This window comes from Physeter macrocephalus, chromosome 7, assembly GCF_002837175.3.
Source record: "Physeter macrocephalus isolate SW-GA chromosome 7, ASM283717v5, whole genome shotgun sequence".
NCBI lineage: Eukaryota > Metazoa > Chordata > Mammalia > Artiodactyla > Physeteridae > Physeter > Physeter macrocephalus.
In genome coordinates this window covers 55,210,927-55,228,252 of record NC_041220.1, presented here as the reverse complement: position 1 = coordinate 55,228,252, position 17,326 = coordinate 55,210,927, and the positions used below count along the sequence as shown (strand labels likewise).

Below are 17,326 nucleotides of genomic sequence, written 5' to 3'. Positions count from 1 at the left end.
TAAAAACAAAAATAAACAAATGGGACCTAATGAAACTTCAAAGCTTTTGCACAGCAAGGGAAACCATAAACAAGACAAAAAGACAACCCTGAGAATGGGAGAAAATATTTGCAAATGAAACAACGGACAAAGGATTAATCTCCAAAATATACAAACAGCTCATGGAGCTCAATATCAAAATAACAAATAATTCAATTAAAAAATGGGTGGAAGACCTAAATAGATATTTCACCAAAGAAAACATACAGATGGCCAAGAGGCACATGAAAAGATGCTCAGCATAAGTAATCATTAGATAAATGCAAACCAAAACCACAATGAGATTTCACCTCACACCTGTCAGAATGTCCATTATTAAAAAATCTAGAAACAATAAATGCTGGAAAGGGTGTGGTGAAAAAGGAACCCTCCTGCACTGTTGGTGGGAATGTAAATTGATGCAACCACTATGGAGAACAGTATGGAAGGTCCTTAAAAAACTAAAAATAGAACTACCATACGACCCAGCAATCCCACTATTGGGCATATACACTGAGAAAACCATAATTCAAAAAGCAACAGATGAATGGATAAAGAAGATGTGGCACATATATACAATGGACTATTACTCAGCCATAGAAAGAAATGAAATTGAGTTATTTGTATTGAGGTGGATGGACCTAGAGTCTGTCATACACAGTGAAGTCAGAAAAAGAAAAACAAATACTGTATGCTAACACATATATGTGGAATCTAAAAAAATTTTTTTAAATGGTACTGATGAACCTAGTGGCAGGGCAGGAATACAGACGTAGATGTAGAGAATGGACTTGAGGACATGGGGAGGGATGTGTAAGCTGGGACAAAGTGAGAGAGTGGCATGGACATACAGACACTACCAAATGTAAAATAGATAGCTAGTGGGAAGCAGCAGCACAGCACAGGGAGATCAGCTCGGTGCTTTGCGGTGACCTAGAGATGTGGGATAGGGAGGGTGGGATGGAGGCTCTACGGCTGATTCACTTTGTTGTACGAGAGAAACTAACCCAGTATTGTGAAGCAATTATACTTCAGTAAAGATCTATTAAAAAAAAATTAAGAATGGTTGTTTCTGAGGAGTGGAATTTTTTCTACAATTGTTTTTCCAATGTTTCCTCATTAATCTAGTCTGTGTTACTTTTACTACAAAGGATAAAAATGATTTACACAAAGGAATAAATACCAGCAGCATTTTTTAAAGAAATTCACCTAAGCCTTGAAACCTCTAACCAGCACAGCCAACTGAGCCAAACTCCAGAAACAATGGCTCTAGCTGAAGGTTGTAAGATAGTCCCAATTAAGTAGAATCTGTAATGAGTCCTGAAGCTTTATGTTACTCTGGTGTGTCTGAGTAGAAATGTAGCCTAAGTCTAGGCTTTCCTCAGTACATGTCATGTTTTCATAATCACAAGGATTTGGCTTCTGTTCTAGTACAGATTAGCTGCTAAAAGCCAGGTCTGGCAACTGGCTGGGAACTATCAATATAATGGATTTGACTACGGAACAGAAAGGATACTGCTCTAAAGCAAATGGAGCCCCCAGAACATTAATGACACCTTATTCATTCATTCCCTAAATATTTACTCAATGCTTATACTATGTCAGGACATTTGAGACTTTGGGCATATAAAAGACAAATCAGGCCACATTTCTTTCCACATAGATCTTACATTCTACTGGGAGATGTAGACAATAAATAAAAAGGTAAAGAAAAATAAAGCAGGGTAAAGGTGCTACTTTGAGCAGGGCAGACAGTGAAGTTTTCTCTGACAAGCTGACAAAGATTGAAAGAAATAAAAGAGCAAACCACGTGGACATTTGGATGAAGATCATTCTGGAGAGGGGGAACAGAAGTGCAAAGACTCTGAGATAAAGTCCTTCCAGCATGGAGGAGTAGCAGAGCAGCTGGAGAAGAGCAAGTACAGATAGAAACTAGTGAGTCTGGAGGCAGATAATGTAAGGCCTTTGGGTCAGAATAAGGATTTTTTATTTCACCGAGTGTGACAGGAATGCATTTGAGAGTTTTACTCAGAAAGTAATAGCATATTTAAATTTTAAATGGATCTTTCTGGCTATGTATGAAGTATAGCTAAATGGAGGCAAGAGTAGACACAAGGGGTAGAAGGATAAAGTAAACATCCAGGTTCCAGATGATGGTGGCTTGAATGGAAGTGGTGACAACAGAAATGGAGAGAGGTGGTCAGACTCAGAATAAATTTCAAAAGTGTAAAACCAACAGTTTTGCTGATATGGGATATGAAATGAAGAGTGATGTCAAGGGTGATGCCAAATTTTTTGACCTGAGCAACCAAATGTTATCATTTACTTGAAGGGGAACACGCTGAGAGAAACAGACTTAGTGGAGAAAAATCAAGAATTCAAGTTCAGATATGTTAGGTTTAAGTAGACAGTTGGATATGGGTCTGAAAGATTCAGGTCAGAGATGGAACCTGGGGAGCCTTCAGTGTCAGGATGGTAATTAAAAGACTACCTAGGGAGTGAAAGTGTCTAAAGAAGACAAGAGGTCCAGGGACAGAGTCCCGGGATGCTTCAACATTTAAGGCCAGAATGAGGAAGAGGATCCAACAGAGAGGACTGAAAGGGAGAAGCAGTGAGAAAAGGAGAAGATCAGAAGAAAGACAGATGCCCCCAGAGCCAACTGAACTAAGTGTCTAAGAGAATGCACTTTGAATAAGACAACTATGTAAACTTTCCTTGTCTTGTCTCTGATCTCAGAGGACTTGGAGAAAAGACATGAGCTTGCATCAAATTTCAGTTTCCCCCATCCCTTTGAAATCTATGTAGTAGACTAGTGAATACAGTGCTACCCCATTATGGATTAGTTTACCCTAAGCCTACTCTTGCTTCTTCCCCTTGTTCTCCTGCCTGTGTCACTAGTGAATGACACTGGATTCAGCACAAGCTGAAGACACCACAGATTTTTCAGAATACAACATCCTGAAAGCCAAGCTTGATTGTGAGCATTGTAAAACCAAATTAAATTTTAGGCATGTTATTCTGATGCAGTGAAGAGAAAATGAATCTCAGATGTAAGTAGGTTTCTTTTGTTCCAGCTCTGTGCAACGGACCTCTTATGTATTCACTTATTTCCTTACGCTTTCACCCTATTCAGTTAAATTTATTTTTAGCTATTGTTGGGCATCCTTTAGGAGAGGCAACTATTAAGGACTATTATCAAGTACAACCCAAAGGTTCCCAAGAACAGCCTACTTAATGCATCAATGGAAAGGGAAGAACTCCTTTCCTCCCAAGAGGGTCAAGTACTCCTTCTTGCTAACTCCAGTAGCCTGTGAGTCTTCCTGACTTTGATACCAACTGCAGGGACTATTGGTATTGAGATTATAATATAGCCTAAAAGGAAAAGAAAAGCAGTATCACACGTGGTATCAGACTTCACTGATACTTTTCATAATGTTAGTAGGACAAGTTTATCAGAAATGTCACATGATAATATAGGCAAACAGCATAGGTGGGCATCTTTTAAGTCACTGTCATGTATCTTTATTTCTATAATCCTTTATGGACTTTATGATCCATCTTACAAGAGGTGTTTACTGGTTTGGCCATGATTCAGGAACTGAAGCACACAAGACATGCATTCCTTGCATAGGGGTTACTTTGGGGACTTCCACCACTTTATATGAAAGGTAGAGCTTAGTGCACTTGAAGAGATGATTTGCTCAATGGTGCCTGACTCATCCCAAACTTTGCCCTTCTTACCCACATCAATTTCCATTATCAGAAAGAAAAATGACTCATTAGAAGGACAGAAAAATCAAAGTAGCCCCTACATCTTCAGAAAATAAGAATCAGAATAGGTCACTGTATCCCAAGACCACTAGTTATTTTGGTAAGGTATTCTTATTGTTGTGGAAAAATTTTTATGGACAAATATGGTTGGTGAATACCAAGTTAAATTTATTCTTCTGAATTTTGTTTTATTTGTCATTTTCAATGTGTAATTATAAATATTCACTTTCTTACCTAAGTGTATAGACATATTTATGAATTTTTCAAAAAAGAGCCCTCCAAATTGTATAAGCTCAAATTGCACTAAAACCTCATCTCTTTGAGGTAAAAAGTATTCATTAAAATCACATAGCTGGAAAATGATAAAAAGTGGACTTGAAGCTAGGGCTGTTTGGTCTCAAAGAGCCCCTATCATCATTTAAACCTCAGTGTTAATGCATTTCATCTCCTCTTGAGCATAAATAATCTTGGAGGGGAGAGAAAATTAATGAGTCTTCTGGAGAAGGAGATATTGCTAGGCACACAAAGACGAGTCTAAAGGCACCTAAAGTTAAACTATTCCTACTTCAAAATTTTGCCTATACTTGAGCCACTGGCCTCCTGTTACAGGGCTGAATAAAAAGAATTATTTTGAGTGTATATGAGTAAGAACTTTTATTTTGTCCTTACCCATGCATTTCTATAAATTTGATTATGGTTTCACAATTGGCATGCCCATGAGATTGATGGCGAAAAAAGAAAAATCTGCAGTACGCCCTTTATTTATGGAAATCTTTGTCTCAGAGGTACCAACCTACTTTTATTTTTGGATGCCTTTTATTATTGTGGTGGTTGTGTTATTCGTAAACGTACCCAGTGGCAATTTCATGACTTGCATACCCAATAAATGCAATAAATAATTAAAGCTAGCATTAAGCATGCTAATAAATCTACAGAGTTGTTTCCTAAAATAATTACACCGGTAATGTAAAAAGGTTACAGCAAGCAAGATAGGCAAGGCAATCTCAAATACTTGAGATGTGATCATATTTCTAGAAAATTCACACTAGCTCTGCTATTAAAGCTAGTGGGAAACACCTTCCTCTAGGGACTACTTTCGTAGTTCATTTTGCACCATGACAAAAAAGAAAAAAAAAAAAAGGACTAAAAACACAAGGTTCCATAATAGGAGTAAACCGCAACACACCTAATACAGAGTTTTGGGCAACTGAATATTGTATATTTTGCCAATAGCAAGCAACAGTCCCCTTTTGCTTTAATTAATGCAGTTCAGCTGATATGAGCAGACAGAATTGAAAGAGAAGCAGAATGTGCTTTATCATCTGTTGCCGAATTTCAATTTTCTCCTTCAAGTGCAGTTGAATGCATTTTCTTTGCAACCCAAAGACAGAAGATCTTGATTACTGTTGCAAGAATAATCTCAGCATTTGTGTGAAAAAGATAGGAAAAATAAATAGTCTCTCTGGATGATGTGTCAGCCTGTGAACTTACAAAACAAGATATATTCTTGGAGGTAGGGAAATTAAATTAAGGTGAAATGGTAGACACATTAAAATGACAATTGAAGGCTTATTTTGTGGGCCATGGCTGGCTTCCCAATTGTCCTTTGTCCTTAGCCTCACCCCAGGGACACAGACAACAAAACCAGAAACAAACAGAGTCAAGACAGGGGCAACTGTCTGGAAATACAGGCCACTCAAGCTGTGGGCCCTGTCATGAACTGCTAGCTTTTTCGTAAAAATTAAATTTCCAACTCCTTTCTCCCCTGCCTTCCCCTACCACCACTCTTGTTTGGGGTCTTTAAACAGAAGAGGAGGTGATATATCTTCATATTTCTTCTCATTTTTATCCATGTAAAAAAGATAACAATTCAACATCAGCTCATTTGGGATTCTTTCTCTCTATAACAGGAAAATGCTAAGGCAGAGAAATATCACTTAGACTTCTGTTAAGAAACAAAGTAGTTATTTACCCCCAGTAGTACTAGAAGACACTAATTTAGGAACCAGCCCATTACCATCCACTCTCAAGTGACAGAGTGCAGGGCAGGCCACTGCCAAAATATGCCCCTTTGGCATACTGATTATTTTGAATTAAAGTTACTTAAAAAATACCTGGTTCAAGGACACTCTGACCCTCTGTCCCCGAAAAGCAGGAAATAAATCTTCCGTAAGAAAGGTATCCTCCCTGAACAAGGAGACAGAGAGACATTCTTATCACTAGAGATAGGGAATTCAGAGCCAAGAAGACCACATAAACAAAACTTGTTTCTTCCTCACTAATTTACTACCCTAAGCTCAGACTTCTTCACCTTGCCAATTCTTCACAAATTTGTTTTGTAAAGAAAAAAATGTTGCCTGCCTGTTCCAGTTCTACGAAGATCAAGCCATTAGCCACCGCAGTTGCTCAACGACAGTGCACCCTGAGGGAAATTTAGGATGGAGAAAAGCAGGAAGTATCCTGTGCTTTGGATATGTTGTCCCCTAGATACTCAAGATGCATATCTAAGGAAAAATTTCAATGACCCCATATTCTTGCATCTTCCCATATATATAAAAGCACGAAAATCATTAACTTGAGATGATTAGCAGTAATCTTTTTATGCTTGACTACATGTTTTTCCCAGCAAAAAGTTCATGTGGATCCTGGCTCCTCCCTTACCTCTTGGGGGTAGCTCCTCAGAGCTATCTATGAAGCTGTCTTCTGGGCTACAGTCTTCAGTAAGGTCCCTGAATAAAACTTAATTCACAACTTTTATGTTGTGTGTTTTTCAGTCAACAGTTTTGGTGACAGTGAAGGGACCCAGAACAGAATTCTCTCCTTTGCCTGAACTCCACCAGGATCTGGAGCCTTGGTACCAGCAAAGGTCACTTGTGCCAGTCCACCTCCTCAGTGAGTCTAGATGACTGGGCAAATATCTCCTAGGTCTTAGATCTCCTGCTATGAGCTGATGATCCCAAGGTTTTTTTTTGGTAATGAATAAAAAGATACCTGACTCCTCAGTTGAGAGACACTGAGGAAGATTTATCCAATTGAAAGATACTGGGGGGGAGGGGTGCCCCCCAGCTGAAAGATACTGGGATTTGCTCAGTTAAAAAACACTAAGCCAGGGCTTCCCTGGTGGCGCAATGGTTGAGAGTCCGCCTGCCGATGCAGGGGACACGGGTTTGTGCCCCGGTCCGGGAGGACCACATGCCGCGGAGCGGCTGGGCCTATGAGCCATGGCCGCTGAGCCTGCGCGTCCGGAGCCTGTGCTCCGCAACGGGAGAGGCCACAGCAGTGAGAGGCCCACGTACCATAAAAATGAAAAAAAAAAAACAAAAAAACACTAAGCCATCTGTACTGGGTAATTAGGTAGGAAGCTGGCCTAACATCTCTCCTAAATGAGGGGCATCAGAAAGCCAGCCTCCGACCTAACACCCCAGCCAGATTCATGTACAATACATACAAAACATATTTGCAAGTACTTACTTAATTGGGAACTAAGGAAATCTCACCTTAAAAATGGCCAAGATGGGACTCTTTTTGACATTCCCAAACTGGTTTTTGTGTACACAGTTAAGGAAAGCTAGCTTGATAAAACATTTTTCTAGAATTCATCTTAAAGGAAGAAAAACCTTTCTAGGAGGAACTTGCATTTCTCTCCCTATGCCTTTGAGATGTAAATGTTCTACCTGATCTTCTTAGGTGTTCTGTTCCGTCTTTTGAGCGCTGGGTCTCTGCTATTTGGAAGGTACACCTAAGGTGAACATTTGGTAGCCAGTTGAATAGACTGGGATTTTCAGCAGTCTCTGTGTCAGCTCTCAGGGAAATTTGTCAAAAGGGGTCTCATCTCAACAAAGGCCTCATCTCAACCTTTGTTGTATCTACCTGTGCAACAAAGGCCTTTACTTTCTTAGACTATTTAGGGGAGTAATCTTTCTGGACCTTGTGGAGGCTGCATCTTTTGCACTCTCTTGTGGGATGCCTCTTGTGACTTATTGGTTTGAGTCACTATTAATACTACTTGCAAATGGCCAGAGGATGGATCCTTTAAATTGAAAAATACTTCTAAATTGGTAAATTTCTAGAGAGTTCTCATTATAAACAGCTATTTTATTGAAAAACAATAAATTAAAGGTGGATACAAAAAAATATAATTGGCTAACCTTAAAAACTCCCTTATTTTAAAACAAACTAACCAAAAAAAAAGAATGGTTTGGAAGCCTTTTTGTGGTCTCAGCTTCCTTTTAATAAGTCTTACAGATGTTAATAAAAACATTAGGTTAATTAATGCTAATTAAAATGATTAACAAGGCAACAGGAAGAAGCGAAGGCGAAAGTCAAGCAATTTCTTCCCAACAAGGTGGAACTCTTAAAGGGACTCATCCCAACAGGATGGAAATCTTTAGATAATTATTTTAAATGAGATAAATAACATGGACATTGATGGGATAAAAACAGAGGCTGTTTTTACCTACCTAAGGTTGAATGGTCCAAAGGGACCCCCTATTCACCCAACATTAAAGGGCCCCAAACAAGTCCGCTCTATTTAACCCCAGTTTAGAAAAAATTTAAAAGGCTGAAAGAAAAAATTACACTGAGATACCAGACCAGCAATTGCTTGGTACAACACTTAGGCCAATTAATCAAGTTAAAGATTGACAAAAGGGTCTGGGTCCCTTGGCTTGACCCCTCACTGAGGACCCCAATGCCTTTTATACAAAATTAGGTTAAATGGCCAAGGGATAAAAGGGAAAGTTTCTGGGACTCCTTGTAGGAATAAGACTTGTTGGTGGGGTCCTAATGGAGGCTAAAATTAAGGTATAAGAGTTGAGAGAATTAGATGAAATTTTATAAAAATCAGTGCATTTGAACGGTCTTTATATAAGATGGTTAAATCTCTTTTACCTAATTATAATATTGTGGGACAGATTATTAAGTCTCACTGGGGAATGCTCCCCTGCCTGGTAGTATAAGACAGGGCATATAAACCTGCCCCTTAATTAAATATACTAAAAGAAACCAATGGGGTTACCTGAACCCATACAATATGAAGTAAAAACTGGGGACTAATATTCAGGGGCTAATAAAGGCAATAACAGAGGGGGTTTTGTTGTTCATGTTTTTTGCCTCTGAGGTGAATTGCTCTGGGTTTAATTTGTGCACTCAGAAAGAGGGCCTTTGTTGAATGCCTTGTGCATTCAGGCTTGATAGGCTTGATAAAATGAACCTAAAGTTCTAGAACATAGAACTCTTGATTTCCAGTTTAGTTGGAAATATTCTCACTGATTTAAAAAAGCAAATTAAAGAAAATGTAGCTGGGCAAATCAATTTTTTGCTATCATTTAGGCGGCAGACCAGTTCTTTGGGGAATTAAAAGCAACTGTGTTTGTCTTGCAAATCTCTACAAATCAGAAATGTAAATACAGCCCACAATGACCTGAGAGTGAGCCTAGTTAACTCAGTCAGGTAAACCAAAGGGAAAAAAAAAAGAAAGAGGAAAAGAGGCCTTTTTAAAAGTACAAACTACTGGAAAGGCTTCCTTGCTCAAAATCTAATTCACAGCTTACTTAAGGATTTATCAAGGACAAATAAAAATCTTAAAAGTCTTTTCCACAAAGGGTAAAAAGCCTTAGTCATCTGAGCAAATAAATTTAACTTATTCCAACTGTTATTTATAAACTAGTAAGTTTATATTGTAATCCCTGATTCATGTTTTAAGTTTTGAAATGAAGCTATGAGATCACTGGTTATGTCTGTTTATATGTCTGTGTGTATGTTATAAATTTGATATTTCTCTGCCTCTGGATAGCATTATCAAAATTAATTTATAAAAGAGCTCTATTTAATTGACAAGAGTGTTTATAAATTAAATACTTTTAAATGTAATAGAAACTAACCCAAATGAATTTAAGTTCATGTGATCTGAGAAATAGTCTATATTAAATTAATACGTGGTATTAAAGTTAAGTTTGTTGGTTTAGTTAATACAGACATGTCTTACTTTTATTGTAACTATGTTCACTAAAAGTCAAAGAAAGTCATATTATCTGTTATAAAATTTATCAACAAAAAAAAATAGCTTGGCATGATGGCTGACTTGGTCTACTGTCTCATGAAATTTTCATGGCTAATCTAAACATAATTGCTGAGAACAACTGAATTAAATAGATATAAATGGGGTAAGAACTTTTAGGTGAACTTGTTAAGAATAATTATGTTTTATGCTATGCCTACTAAAAAATAGTTTCTTCAGATTTTTGGTAGAGTTTTGCTAAGTTAAGTTAAATGATGGAAATTTATTAAATATCTAGATCATTCCAAAATAAAATATTGGGTTGGCCAAACAGTTCTTTCAGGTTTTTCCATAACATCTTACAGAAAAACCCAAGCAAACTTTTTGGCCAACTCATTAATATACCGAAACATTAATTAATGAACATAGGCTTCTGTTTGGAGAAAAACTAAAGATATTTAGGATTATTGATAAAAATGTTTGGTGCCACACTGAAAATTTTTCCTTAAAAAAGTACATTTTAGAAATCATAAACAATATTTATGTTTGCCAATCTACAGAATGCTACTGTAAAAAACAGTTCATAATTGTTTACTTCTTAGTTTTCACTAGAAATTAAGGTTTTTAAAAACTAAGAATTCTGGGCTTCCCTGGCGGCACAGTGGTTGAGAGTCCGCCTGAGATGCAGGGGACACGGGTTCGTGCCCCGGTCTGGGAAGATCCCACATGCTGTGGAGCGGCTAGGCCCGTGAGCCATGGCCGCTGAGCCTGCGGGTCCGGAGCCTGTGCTCTGCAACGGGAGAGGCCACAACAGTGAGAGGCCCGCGTACCGCAAAAAAAAGAAAAAAGAAAAAAAAAAAAAAAGAATTCTAATATATGTAATTAAAATACTAAAAGTAGTAATAAAAACATCTGTGTATGAAAGGAAAAAAGATATAAGGAATGGAAATGCATTTCGTTAAGAAAGTGATTTTGTCCTGGAGAGAGAAAAAGAAAGGGAAAATGTAGGACAAAATCAGAATGTAAATAAGAAAGTTATAGATGGTTTGTGGGAAAGGAACCCTGAAAAAGTTTTGTGCATGGTCTTGATTGGCTAAGATTAGAATAGAATTTGAGTAAATAAGTTTTAATAGTAAAAATAAGCTGGTACAAAGCTAGAATTTGTTTCCCTCTCTGTGTTAAGAGAACAAAGTTTTCTTGGAATACTGATCTGCTTTTGATAACAGAGTGTAAAGTTTCTGTACCTTTTAATTCACTGTAACGTTCTGTATTTGCCTTTCAAATCTTTTATTGTCCCTTTGGGTGAGTGAATAAGTGCTGTTTCAAATGACCTATGATCCTAGTTGACAAAGTGTTTTTAAGCCTTTTGCTATCTTTGACAAACTTCCTCAAATCAAACTCTAAATGTTCTTTTGACATCTAGCTAACTTTGGGATGCTTCAGAGGGCCCCTGATACATTCCAAAGAGAGATATTAAATTAATTAGGTCTATTTAGTATGTTCAATTACCTGGGAAACGTCAAATAAGTAGTAATAAACCTTCTTAGGTTATATTGCATGGGTAAATGCCATTAATATAGATATTCTAGAAATTACATGGAATTCCTAAAAATCTGGTATGTGCTGGTATAATGTTATCAGTCATAATTGTAGTTATCTTAAAATGCTGTATGTCACAGAATTAACCAAATTTCTTTTTTCAACTGCACTGTAATCAGATCTTTAACCATGCCATTTTAAGTCTTTCATCATTTATAGACAGTTATTTTACTCAGATGCTTTCATAAAAATGAAGACCTTCAAGAAAATTCATAAAAAGGATTTTTGACAAATACAGATTTCTGGTGATTTTTAGATCTTACCGCTGAACTAGGTAAGAAATTACAAAACTCTAATGGAAAACCTTATGGCTTCATCCACTGAAACAAAAATTAATTAAATTGGACTGCATGAACTGATAAATATGATTTATAATTTTATGACTTTTTGTCTGAAATATTACGGGCTTTTAATCTTTGTTTTCCAGAAAACCTTTCTTTTTATGCTATGACCTACAGCAAGTTAATAAAGTATACCTTTATAAATGACGATGAAACATTTATCTTTTTCTATGTGAGCCCTCCAGAATTTGGCTTCTCCAGCTGGTTCCCCTCAGGACCTGATGGCTTACTGTGATCCAGACTGCAACTAGTTATACTAATCATTGTTTTAACTCGTTCACTCCTTGTTGTTTTTAAACTGTTTGTGCTTTGTGTCTCACTCTGCTGTACTACGACCTTATTAATGTGTTACTAGCTATATTACTTATACCTTGTCTATTTTATTAGATTGTTGTCTCTTGCATTACCCATTGTGTAACCAGACCTTCAACAAAATTAATGATGGCTAAATGTCCTGAGGCAACTGATCACTTATTTAGCTCTACATAAAATTAATTATAATTATGCAACACTAGATATGGGAAGAAGCAACAGGGAAAAGCAATTCATGGATCATAACAGACCAGTAAGACAGATGGTCCAGAGAATTTTAGTTTATTAACAGGGCCTAATCCAGATATGGCACATAAATGGCCTATCACCAAGATCCTGCCCTAACCTAGGAATAAGTTATTAGGGCCATGGGACAAATTAGTCATGAAAGGCCTCCCAAACGTTGGTCAAATTTATGACCAACAGGGGGCACTGAACAGAAAAAATATTGCCTGCCATTCCAGTTCTACAAGGATCAAGCCATTGCCACTGCAGTGCCCACTGACAGTGCACTCAGAGGAATTCAGGATGGAGAAAAACAGAAACCATTCTGTGCTTTGGATATGCTGGTCCCTAGAGAGTTAAGATACACAACTAAGGAAAAAGTTCAATGATCCCATATTTTCACATTTTCCCATACATAGAAAAGCACTATAATCATTAACTAGAGTTGTCTATTCCTTGTAATTAGCAGTAATCTATTTTATGCTTGACTACATGTTTTTCCCAGCAAAAAAGTTCATATATATCCTGGCCCCTCCCTTACTTCTTCAGAGCTGTTCTTCACAGTTATCTGAGAGGCTGTCTTCCAGGCTATAGTCCTCAATAAGGTCCCTGAATAAAACTTAACTCACAACTTTTACACTGGGTGTTTTTATTTCAGTCCATTTTCTTTGCCTGAAAGGTATAAAAGCTGCCAGCTTTGGTCACTTCTTTGGGTCTCATATCTTTAGGGCCCATGTATGTACAAAATTAAATTAAATTTGTTTTTCTCCTGTTAATCTCTCTTTTATTATAGAGGGTGTCTCAGCCAAGAACCTAGAAGGGTAAAGGAAATTATTTTTCCTCCCCTACACAAGTATTCTGTTTTCTCAAGCACCCCTCAGGATGCTTTTTTCATATTTATGCTTTTTTCATACCTGATGCTTTTTTTCATATTTATCAGTTCATGCAGTCCAATTTAATTAATTTTTGTTTCACTGGATGAAGCAATAAGGTTTTCCATTAGAGTTTTGTAATTTCTTACCTAGTTCAGCGGTATGATCTAAAAATCACCAGAAATCTGTATTTGCCAAAAATCCTTTTTATGAATTTTCTTGAAGGTCTTCATTTTTATAAAAGCATCTGAGTAACCCCTAAGGCTGCCAACTCAGCACTGCCCTCCTATCACCACCCATACTGCTACCCCCAATCCCGCCCCACTGCTCAAACTAAATAGCTCACTCACAATTTATCTGACAAATAATGGGTGATGATGTTTTAATGTGCAAATTTATATGCATATAAGAGTTCAGGCCTCCTAATTTCACACCCACCCCACCTTGGGTAACACTTTAAACTTGAAGATTAATTAGAATTTCTCAGATCTCATTTTCTTTTACTTCACAAGAAAATTTGATATAGCTCACCACTTGTAGTGTAAGCCCTGACAGTTGAGTTTTCTACTTTTTGTAATGCAAGTGCCTGACTTAAGCTTTGATTGCCCTGGCATCCACTTCAAAGGGCATCCCCTTCAAAGATGGCTATCTCAAACACATTGTCAGTCACATAAGCTAGATAAAGACCAAGGTCTCACCCAGGCTCCTTTGTTTTGAAGATCTTGGTTGATTTGGATAATTGCCCATTTGGGCCCATTGGTTTTTCCTCTTCCTGCTAAATTCCTCCTTTTATATTTAAATTCACTAGTAAGGAGTGAGCCTGCAAAACCCTAGGCCCCCACCCTCAACCCCAGTAAAAGCAGAACCCCAAATCCATGCCCTTGAGCAAGCTCTCCTGCCCACCTCCCAGCTCCCTCTCTCATACTGCACCCTCACTGCATGGCCCCAGGTGTGCCATGTAATTTCCAAGACCAGTAAGTAATAAAGCTTTTTTTTTTTTTTTTTTTCAAAGTTTCCTGAGTTATTGCTGAGGACATCTTGCTATCTGAATAAGAACCCCAAAGGCCGGTCCAGCCAAGTTAGTTATCAATAGGCTAAGAGCAGCATATGACACATTCGCTCGATATCACAATTTTTCTCAGCTTCCCTAACTATACTGGCAATGTTCTCTGACCTTCACCTCATTGTTTCTTCTCCTAACCTGTGAGCTATTCCTCTAAAATATACTCTTTAGCCTTATAACTTAGAAGGCTTACTCACTCTCATGACTGCTAGCACCTTTAGGCTGGTGAATTCCAAACCTTCATCTCTTGCCTAGAATTCCAGTAACATATGTTCATTATTTACATAGGGATTTTTCTCCTGTATATAGCCACTGACAAACATCCACATGTGCATAAAAAAGACTTTGCCTCTTTCTCTTCCAAACTTATATACTTTTTTCCAAGTCCTGAAGCTCTGAATTACCTCTTCCCTTGCATTCATAAATTAAGTCTAAAAGAACTGTTGATTCTTCTTTGGAATTCTCTGTTCAAAAAGTCAAAATTAAGTTAGATGTTCTCATCATTTATTGTTTAGATTATTCAACTATTTCCCTAAATGGTCTTCCTGACTCAAGACTCTCTCCATGCAATTTATCAATGACCAAATTTCGTAAAGTACTGCTGCTCATTCTTTCACTTTCTGGTTTAAAATTTTTGTTGATCCTACATTATGTATAGCAGCTATCTTAAATTCTTTGGTCTAACCTGACAGGGTCATTGCTGACAGCATATCTCCTTCTGTTCCCTAAACATAGAAGTAATCAATGAATCACAGTGTACTGTAAAATTACTATACTGTAAAATCGTGAAAAAAAAGGGGGCTGTTCATCACTTCTTGTTTATTGCTGTATTTCACTATTCTTAGAGAAAAAATTTATTGTGTGTTCAAGAAATGGCTTTAGTTCATATTATTTTCCATACCTGATATGCTGTCTTCTTTCTTTACTTCTTATAAAAAGGAAGGTCCAAATCCTGTACCATCTCCTCCAATAAATATTATCAATCCTCCAACTTATATTGATCCTTCACCTTTTTATGTTTTTTAAGAATAATTTGTGGGGATTCCCTGGTGGCACAGTGGTTGAGAGTCCGCCTGCCGATGCAGGGGACGTGGGTTCGTGCCCCGGTCCGGGAGGATCCCACGTGCTGCGGAGTGGGTGGGCCCGTGAGCCATGGCCGCTGGGCCTGCGCATCCAGAGCCGGTGCTCCGCAGCGGGAGAGGCCACAGCAATGGGAGGCCCACGTACCGCAAAAAAAAAAAAAAAAAAAAAAAAAAGTGTAATTTGTGTTAGGTTTTTAAAAAAATATTTATTTACTTATTTTTGCCTGGATTGGGTCTTAGCTGCAGCACGCAGGATCTTTTGTTGTGGCATGTGGGCTTCTCTCTAGTTGTGGCATGTGGGCTTAGTTGCCTCACAGCATGTGGGATCTTAGTTCCCTCACTAGGGATCGAACCCAAGTCCCCTGCATTGGAAGGTGGATTCCTAACCACTGAAGCACCAGGGAAGTCCCGATCCTTCTCCTTTTTCAACTACTATAGCTTTACAATACTGTATTTTCCACTTCACCAGAAGTAGCTTTGTCTTTTCAGCTAGATGTTATTGTACCCTGTCTATTTGAAAAATTGTCACCATATTAGACAGGAAATAAACTGAATTTGAATCCTTATAACTAGAATCTAAAAGATGAGTTAAGAAAGGCAAGTGAATAAGAGATCATCTCCCAACTATTGGGTTTAGCAAATAGTAGGGAAGAGTCTCAATGCCTTAGAAGGCATAAAATCCAGTGTGATAAAGCTGTGGAGAGAAACCTGAGTGCACTTGAAGACATGCACATGTGTGTATGTGTGTGTACATGACATCTGTACAGATATGTATGTTTGTGGGGGTGGGAGGTACTCTTCCACCAAGGAGGGAGAAAAAGTAGTTGTGAACCAAACAGCCAAGAAAAAGTAGTTGTGAACCAACCAGTGGTCTTCCATGAGAAAAATGTAGATACCTCTCTGAAATTTTCAACACTCAAGATAGACATCCCACCTAAATTTCAATGACAAATTCATTTGAAAAGTGAAATAAATGAATTTAAAAGTAATTTACAATCAGGAAATTTGCACAAGCCTCTTAGATAACCTCATCCACCAGAGGGCAGACAGCAGAAGCAAGAACTACAATCCTGCAGCCTGTGGAATAAAACCCACATTCACAGAAAGATAGACAAGTTGAAAAGGCAGAGGGCTATATACCAGATGAAGGAACAAGATAAAACCCCAGAAAAACAACTAAATGAAGTGGAGATAGGCAACCTTCCAGAAAAAGAATTCAGAATAATGATAGGGAAGATGATCCAGGACCTCATAAAAAGAATGGAGGCAAAGATAGAGAAGATGCAAGAAATGTTTGAAAAAGACCTAGAAGAATAAAGAACACAGAGATGAACAATACAACAGCTGAATTGAAAAATACACTAGAAGGAATCGATAGCAGAATAACTGAGGCAGAAGAACGGATAAGTGACCTGGGAGACAGAATGGTGGAATTCACTGCTGCGGAACAGAATAAAGAAAAAAGAATGAAAAGAAATGAAGACAGCCTAAGAGACCTCTGGGACAACATTAAATGCACCAACATTCGCATTATATGGGTGCCAGAAGGAGAAGAGAGAGAGAAAGGACCCGAGAAAATATTTGAAGAGATTATAGTTGAAAACTTCCCTAACACACGCCAACACACATAGTAATCAAATTAGCAAAAATTAAAGACAAAGAAAAATTATTAAAAGCAGCAAGGGAAAAACGACAAACAACATACAAGGGAACTCCCATAAGGTTAACAGGTGATTTCTCAGCAGAAACTCTGCAAGCCAGAAGGGAGTGGCATAACATACTTAAAGTGATGAAAGGGAAGAACCTACAACCAAGATTACTCTACCCAGCAAGGATCTCATTCAGATTCGATGCGGAAATGAAAAGGTTTACAGACAAGCAAAAGCTAAGAGAATTCAGCATCACCAAACCAGCTCTACAACAAATGCTAAAGGAACTTCTCTAAGTGGGAAACACAGAGAAGAAAAGGACCTACAAAAACAAACCCAAAACAATTAAGAAAATCGTAATAGGAACATACATATTGATAATTACCTTAAACGTGA

At 37.8% G+C, this 17,326-nt stretch overlaps 1 protein-coding gene across 2 annotated transcripts in view; it reads right to left on the bottom strand.

Moving 5' to 3' along the window:
• COX7B2 (cytochrome c oxidase subunit 7B2) overlaps positions 1-17,326 on the bottom strand; it is a 164,403-nt gene that overhangs the window by 135,990 nt on the left and 11,087 nt on the right. Inside the window, exon 1 of one of the 2 annotated variants that reach the window (XM_055085745.1) lies at positions 5,904-5,925. The exons of the other annotated variant lie outside the window; for it this stretch is intronic. The gene's annotated coding sequence lies outside the window, so the exon portion shown is untranslated. Of the gene's footprint in view, positions 1-5,903; positions 5,926-17,326 lie in introns of those variants that run through there. 2 annotated transcript variants of the gene reach the window in all.